Source organism: Oryzias melastigma, linkage group LG9 (assembly GCF_002922805.2).
Source record: "Oryzias melastigma strain HK-1 linkage group LG9, ASM292280v2, whole genome shotgun sequence".
Taxonomy (NCBI): Eukaryota; Metazoa; Chordata; class Actinopteri; order Beloniformes; family Adrianichthyidae; genus Oryzias; species Oryzias melastigma.
Genome location: NC_050520.1, coordinates 6,625,037 through 6,633,910, shown reverse-complemented (window position 1 = coordinate 6,633,910; position 8,874 = coordinate 6,625,037).

Below are 8,874 nucleotides of genomic sequence, written 5' to 3'. Positions count from 1 at the left end.
AATGAAGTCCAGGTATGTGGCAGAGAAAAATGAAAATCTCTGCACAAACTGGGACTTGTAGCTGCAGCTTTTGTGTCACGTCAGTGAGGAGGTATGCAGTGGGATCTTCTAAAGCAAAACGATGAAACGTTTAATTATAATAAAGCTCAGTCCTGCAGAACGTCCCTGCTTGTTGATTTTGGGCGATGTTGGATTAAAGCTCATTTATCAGAATTCCTCTCAGTGAGATCATCGATGTTTTTGTTGATGAAGATCAGGAGAGTTTTTTCCAGTATATCTATCTTACAAATCAGATTTCCAGGAGTGTAAATCATCAAAGCGAGCCGGAGGAGGATTTGAGCGTCTTCAAAGGACGGCGTGTCATTCGCCTTCGCCTCTCAGGTCTTGGAGCAGAGAGAGTTCGGGGTTAGGAAGGCCCCCTCCTGGGACCGAAGGCATCCACACCGTAACACACTCATGTTCCGCTCTTTATCAGCTGCTGTGTTCATCTTCTCCGCTCTCCCATTCACACCGCTATCAGGTTGGACACACAAACAAGTCCTGGTTCCCCTGAAAGAGATCAAAGAGGCTGCTGGTCGGCGAGGATGACAAAAGAACTCGATTCAGATGCTCAGGCCGGCATTTTACTGGTTTTGTCAAAAAGATTTGTCCACAGCTTAACCTTTAGGGCCACAAAAACACACCTGAAGGCCTCTGTAAATCAGCTCTCCAATTATCCTAATTTCTAACTCAAATTTCAGCATCAAAAAGAAAATAAAAACACAAATGTCTGGAAAAGCGATTGCTTTTGAAGTTGCCTGACACATGGCGGGGGACGAGCAATTGTCCCCCAAAGAGTTAATTGATGGAGAGGAGAGAACCTTTGGGGAGGGAAAAGTTCAGTCCTCTGCCTCCGTGTCCCGTTTGAAGGAGATGAGAGTTGGCAGTGCGGGAGAGGCTTGAAGATTAATGTTGCAAAAGGGGGCTCTGACAGCCTTTCCGCTGGCTGTGGTTCTCTTGGGTGGCCCGATTGGTCTTGGATGTCACTTTTGCTACTTAATCTTGTGTATGTGAACCAGGCTGGGGTTTTCGGGGTGCTGGGGTTTGAGCAGAGAGATGGCGTTAGGTGGGGGGGGGTCATTGCAGAATGCAGGAATGTCACTGTAAAAGTTGAAATTTGGTTCTTGTTTATTTAGCTTAAGTAAATCAGCCTTGTAAGGATTACATTCCCACTGATGATTCATCAAACTCAGCTTATTTGTCAAATTAGAAACAGTATCCAGACTGTGTGTAACCAGTTTAAACAAGATTGTTTAACTTTTTGCAGAATTTGAAATTTGCTGCAGTCATTCGTTTATTTGCTTAATCATTTTTATTGCATATTTTCGAATGAAACCCATTTATTCTATTGTGGAAAAAAGTTTTGAAACATTTTAGGCGAGGTGCTGTAAAAAGAGATAGTTAATAGTTTTGTTAAGCTTGTAAGCAGTTTATTAATGTGGCCTTTGTAGACAATGGTTTCACTTTAGATGTTAATGAATTTTAATATGTTAATCAACCATATTTGGCTTATTGTGCTAAAAATGTCTTAAAAACATCCTATAAACACATTAATAATGTTTGTTAATGTGTTAATAAAGCTTGTTAATAATCTTATTATAAAGTGTCACCTAAATGTTTCAATTTTCCTAAGCCACAGTTTTTTATTTGTATTTTTTAGCTTTGTAGTTATTCAACAAGCACTTTAATTCTTTTAAAAGTTAGTAAATTAATTTAGATTTGTATCAGAATGCCCAAATTGAGACAGAATTCCCTTTTTTTTATTTAATCCAATGAAACAAAATTCTAATTCTAACGAGTAAAGAGATTTCAAGCTAAAAATATTCTTTGTCTAAATTAAAAAAAAATATATATATGATTTAATGCTAGTATGTTATCATAATATTAAGTTTTAAGTTTAATTAATTTATATAACACCTTTAAATGAACTTAGTCAAACAAGGTGTTGTACATTAAAAGTTTAAACAACAATAAAAAACTAAAATATTAAAAACAATTACAGATAAAAGTAGACTTATAGATAAAAGTATAAATAAGTGACATAAAACATAAAAAAACAATGAGGTGAAACAATAAAACAGTCAAACACAGAGCAGAGTCTCACGCTGTGTCAAATGTTTATATCTAAGCCTTCACTTTATTTAAGATTTCTGCAAAAATCCTGATAGATTTTGTTGTAGAAAAAGAAAACAATTTGAAGTGTTTCTTCTTTTTTTTCCAAAATATTCAGTTTCTGTGCAGATGATGATCTAAACACCTACTACCCAGAAATTATTACAGACGAAACGATTTATTTTTATTAAGACGTTCAGTGGATAAATAAATAAATAAATAAATAATAATTCATACTACAGCTCTTCTGTATGGCTTTAATTCATTTATTGTACTTACATAAATAATAAAACTTTTATTGTTCTATTTTTGTTGATTTTTTTTAAAGGTTTTATAATTTAAAGGGTGATGGGCCACAAGTCTGAAAATGTTTAAATTTTGAAATCGAACTTATTCAATGTGTTTTCAAATTATTTGTATCTTTTCAACGATTTTTTTTACATTTCTGACTTATTAACAAATCTTGTTAATTTTAATTATTTTGATTATATTTTATCGATGTATATGTATTTTTATTTATTTTTTTGCATATTTGTGCAGTACTTTGAGCTGCCCAGGGTATGAATTGTGCTTTATAAATAAACTTCCATGCTTTAAAATTAAACAAAAATAACATTTTTGAATTGGTTCAGGTTTTTTTGTTGAAAATTAAAACTTTTGGGATCATTTTTTTTTTTTTTACCTCTCAGGGGCAAATTTAATTTTGGTAACAGAAAAAATGTGATATTTGTAGGAAATTATCATATTAGATATTAAAGTACAATTCTATTTATTTATTTATTTATTTTTGAGAGAGACCTTCACATCACATGAACTCCAGCTATATCATACACTTTTCCAAAACAATGCAAGAAAACTAGAAATAACTGGATTTCCTTTCCAGAGAGGGTTAACCCTTTAACACCGGAGTTTATGTTCTTTGATTTACTGTAACTTTTCAACCGTTATGATAATTTCAGTAGATTCTGAAGGAGAAAAGCGGCTTTTCGCCGCTTTTCTCCTTCAGAATCTACTGAAATTATCGAGTTATCGGCTGAAAAGTTACAGTATGTTAAAGATTTTGTATTTAAGCGTCACCGGTGACGCCTCAGGTGCTAAAGGGTTAAAGAAAATACACTATATTTTGTTTAGTCATAGTTCGACTGGTTGAATAGTTAAAAAAATCCAGCCCTGAGCGAAGCAGGTGCAGTCTGGAGGCTCACACAGCAGAGTGTCTCCTCGTGGTTAATCCCATTACATGATGTTTAGGTTCTGTCCCGGGAGCAGCAGTAAACAGATGGGACGAGTGGCCATGTGATCCCGGGCTACTGGACTGCAGATGCCTTCCTAATTTTCATAATGACCAATAAAGATCAAAGGATTCCCGACCTTCTATTTTGTCTTTGACAGTCAGACTGAGTGAAATCAGATGCTCCAATGACTTCATTTAGTCTGCGTTTGATTGCTTTTTTTCTGAAATAGACGATGAAGATCTCAGGGAGAGGCACATGTGCCGAAATCCTTGATGTCAGCGGACCAAATGCTGAGCAAGCTCCTTCCAGCTAATGTCTCTAAGCCAAACTAAACTGGTTTCTTACTCGACCTTCTGACATTTAACCCTAATCCTGAACACCTTTAACACTATTTCTGGCTGCGGCCGTAAGCTTATTCTCACATCTAACCTGCATCTGAATGCAGCCTTCTGCCTGAATCGTCTTCTTTGTTTCCTCCAGGAGGACTTTTCACGGCCGACTTTGCTCTCCAACCAAATATGGCTCCGGCAGCGATCAGAAAGTTTGGAAAAACACAGGTGTTCCCTCTCTGCAGAGAACCGTGTTTACTAGATCGTCCACACGGCACGCTCGCCGTTTCCTCCTTTTTCATGGAGCTGCAGGCTGCCCACATAGTGCCGTCACCGGGACCGCTTTCCCCATAAACTGTTTGGATTCAATGAGCTAATCCACCTACAGAGCTGGGCTCGGAGCCACGGAGCAACAGCAAACGGGCCGCTGTGTACCGGCCACAACAACAGTATAGCCCAGGATTAAATATTTACAACATATTAACCACGGATTCATCATTTGTGGCAGCACGCTTACTGCATGTTTGTTTTCCCACTGCAATTAGGCCAAGAGAGGGAAACGACTGCGGCGCTAATATGAAAATGAGAGCATTCTTTCTCCCAGTTCTGATCCGTCCATCACGCCGCCGCCAAAACCACAGCCAATCACTGCAGAGAAATGTTCAGATCATAATATGTGGTTAACGATACGATTCAGTCAGTATTGGTGAACAAATCGATACATTGACCTAAAATCCTTCCATCTTTAGCCAAAAAGACTCAGATACATACCTGGTACTGAACAGTTTCCTGTAAGAAATGTGAAGTAAGCAAGAATTCATGTCAATTCCATTCACGTTTTAGTTTCATAAAGTTCATCCCACTGTTGTTTTTCCACATCAAAATTATACAAACATTATAAGAACATCCTACCACTCTCATGTCTTTGGAAATGAGTGTTTCCACTAGGGCTGGGCGATTCTGAGCATTTGGATATCGATCCGAAATCAGTCAATATCATTATCGATACTCAATCTCAAAAATCAAAAAAAAAATCTCAATTGTTAATCACCGCAAATATTTTTTTGTAATTTTTTTTAATAACTTGATTAAGATGAAAACAGAATTAGGACAACATTTTCAATTAACCTTATATAACCATTCGTATCATATTTGATACACATAATTCTACGACCTTTTCTCACTTGCATTATGAAAACTTTCCTTCACCTATGGGCTCCAGATGACCCCATTCTTACATTGAAGTGTGACCCCTCCCATAACAAGGGTCAACAGGATTTCATGTCTGCCACAGACACCAGTCAAGATAAAAAATCATGGAAAAAACAGTTCAGTTTGATGTCTTGTGGGTCCAGATGACCCCTCTTTTAATGTAAGCATGTCTAGGATAGTACAAGGGTTAAAGCCCATCGTAGATTACTTTTCTATTTTTTTTTTGCTCTGCAGTTCATTATCATTCCACTAGGGGCAGTCGAATGACTTTTCTCGCTCATTTCAAAATGGCTGCTTCCATGAAATCTCAAAAAACACTTTTGGCGGGAAAAAGTTAAGCTAATTTTCAACACTTTAGATTGAGAGTGACTCATCTATCGTTATTCTTTTCTCTAGATGAATACTTGTTAATTATTTATAACAGCTCCACCTTGTTAAAAATCTGTGGAGCAAATTTGAGACAAATAAGGATCTTTTTTTCTCACTAAACAATATTTTGAGCAAATAATTACCAAGTTACCCATTTAATCAATTGATATTTAAATATATAGATATATTTAAATATTGCTAGATGTCGTGGGGTACAGGGGCGTCAGGTGTTAAAGGGTTAAAAGCTGGCTCTTCTTTGCAGATACAGAAAAGTTTCCAGCAGGAGTGTAAGTATCGATATCTGCGGGCTGATATCGGTCTGATACCAATTCCAATTTGAGATCAATACTATCGATATTTTGGATCAATCTGTCCAGCTCTAGTTTCCACACATTAGACTGTAATAACGGACTGATCCGTTTTTACCATCACATGTGAGTTGTTCACTCTGATGGTACTTTATAGTAGAATAAACCAACCACGTCTCAACCCAAATGGTATTTTCCAATATTGACTATTGATTTATTTCATTTTGCTTCAGACAGATTGATCTGGTTGGATCGTAGGAATATCAGTATACTTTATGTATCAGTAGGGGTAAATTGCATTTACAGCAGAGCTCTAATCACCTAGTTCACAATACAGTCAAGCGCTGGTTTGTCGTGTTCTTAATATGGGTGTGTAACTAAAGGTATACCGAGTGTCACTTTGCTTTTGTGAGGTACGCCCATTTTACATCGAAGAGTTATTGACCTCCTGTGGCGCTTAGTATTATGGGAAATATAAATAGATTCGTCAATGTATCGCGATATTTCTGTTTGTGATACTTTTATTGATTTAAAATGCTGACAAGACAATGTTTGATAAATTGTGTATGACCGTTTTTCAGTGTCTTAATTTTAATTAAGTCGAGTTTTTTTTTAAGTCATACTGTTTAAAAAAAGTAAAATGTGTTCTGGTACAGTCTTAGGATATATCATATCGTGAGACACAAATCGGGATATTGTATCGCCATACATCCCCTTACGAACAAGTCGATAAATCGTTGAACTCTGCAGAGTGTGTGATCCAATCACTCACAGGCAGGAAGTGAAACAGCCAATGAAATCCTCTTCTGATATATTAAAAGCGTTCCCATTGGTCTTTTAATTATGATTTTTGACAATTTTAGTCAACATTTTTAAAAATCTGAATCATTTTCTAGGATGTTTGTTCAGAGTTTATCAGGAAATGTTTTAAAATGTTGGTGTAGAAGTAAGCCTCTGCTGATATCCCATCAGCCCTTGGTTTATACTCTCTCTCACTAGCTTACAGCCCCTCACAACAGCAAGAAAACATTACTGGTGCAACAAAAAGATGGAACAATTTCGAAGCTATCCAGCCGCACAGTTTAGAGCCTGGCTATAACTCACATGAGGAAAGCAAAGATGTTAATGGATCTCCAGGAATGTAGCAGAGCAAGGAGACTTGGGCTCTTGCATGTCAAAGCTTTTGAAATGGCGTTTTTTAAATCTGCTCCTGATCCATCAGGATTGGAATACTGAGAAAAGCAGTTTTATTCTTAAATTCTTTTCTATCTGCCGCCCATTGTGAGAAAAACTCAATAAGAACATGTTAAAAACAAGAAGAAAAGTTGGGAGATACAAGATTCTTCTCAGGATATCAACGACTTTATGAAAAAACCTCCATGGATGCAGACGAGGAGGAGGAACTCCTAACATGACTGGAGGGGAAGCAATAGTTTCCATATTTTGACTTGAGTTGCAACAGATCCTTCAGTGGCCGCCACTAATTGACCTCTTGAAGGAATGCAACACCTTCTCCTTGACTGACGTTTGCTTTTAGCAGCGGGACGGGGCGGTGGGCTGGTGCAAGGCGATAGCAGGAGGGGGCCGAGATCCTCTGGAGATAAAGCGCCGTGCCCCCTGTCCCTCAGACAACAAAGAAAGTGAGTGATGTTTGTCTGAAAACCAAGAGCCACGAACTCTCTTGTTTTGATGTGTGGGCCACCTGGGACGCGGGTCTCCATCAGCACTCCGTCCGAGGAGAGAGGAAGAGAAACAGGACTCACAGATCGTGTCCCCAGGACAAACAATCTTAGTGACAAGGCTGCCGGGATCACAGACGGGGTTTCAAGCAGGCAGGAAAAGCAAGAGGTGGCCACAAGAAGACAAGCCTGAGATGAATATCAACACCTGACGGCCTCAGCTTTCACAAAACGAGAGTCTGAGGCCAGAATCCTGTGTGTCAACTATCAAATAAATAGCATTAAAAAAACAGTTCATTGAGAATTTGTTTCTTTGATAAAACATCAACATGTTTACACTCTTCCCAGCCCCTTTAGCTACTGCTAACTGATGTAATAGTCACATTAATAACAATAAATAGATGGAAAATAAGGACAAAATGGAGTAGTAGATGTGTTTTTCTCTTCCTTCCCCTCCCTAATGTGACGATTTAATTAATTTCGGGGTTCCATCGTTCATGAAATAGGTCTTTTATTTTTTCCAGTATCAAACAGACATGCCGTAGAGCAGGACCGGGCAAACTTTGAGACTTTTAGGCCACGAAGGGCTCTAAAGTTTGACAGCGGGAGGAGATATGTGGAATGTTTTTGTCATCCAGCCCAAAAGAGAAATAATGAAAACCCAGCTTTATTTGGATGGAAAATGACTTCAAAACAGAACATTTTTGAGTTTGTATTTTAAAATTTGAGGCTTTTGTTCTCATTGCAGCGTCTTTCTGCACCTGTAGACACAGTCAGTGTATTTGTTCTGTATCTAGAACAGTTACGGAGGAAATAAAATATTATTAAGGATTATCTATACATCATTTATTCCAGTTTGGCAGGTCAGACTAAATGGTTAAATGGTCCGCATATGGCCCCTGGGCCGCAGTGTCTCCTGACTGAAATGATGTTTGTTTGCTTGACTGACATCTTTACTTTAAAGTTCAGAGTACAGAATATTCCCATGTAGCACGAGGCTCAAATTGGTAAATGAGTACGTTTGAAACAACTCTAAAATATGATTTCCACGACTAAAATATACAGGTGAGGCTGCAGGGAGTTCGTGAGCATCCTGTCGATGATATCTGATATGTTTTTGTGAGTCTAGATTGACTGTAGGGTGATCGGTGGACCACATTAAGAGTCCCAAACTCTGACTCCCATTCAGATTTAATTTTAATATTTTAAGATCTTTTAACCCAAGAACACCACAAAAACAAGACAAAATTCCAAGGATTTTTTTTTAATAAGAAAAAAAAATCTGCCAATGGAGTAAGAAGATTGTCATTTTAAATAAAAATTATAGTCACTGAGAAATGTTTTCTTGAACTAGGAGTATTTTACCTTTGAAAAACTTTTGATACGATTATTTTACTTGTGCGTCAGAAATTAAGGCTTTTTTTCTTGAAACAAAAGACTTAATACTTTCTTAAGATTCAGTTTTTGCACTGAAAACATTATAACCAGGACTTTTATTGTTTATTTTGAAACATTTTTTTTGTTTGTTTGTTCAATTTGGGTATTAGCAGTTAACAACTGCCAATAAATAAATACGACAAAATAAACAAACAAA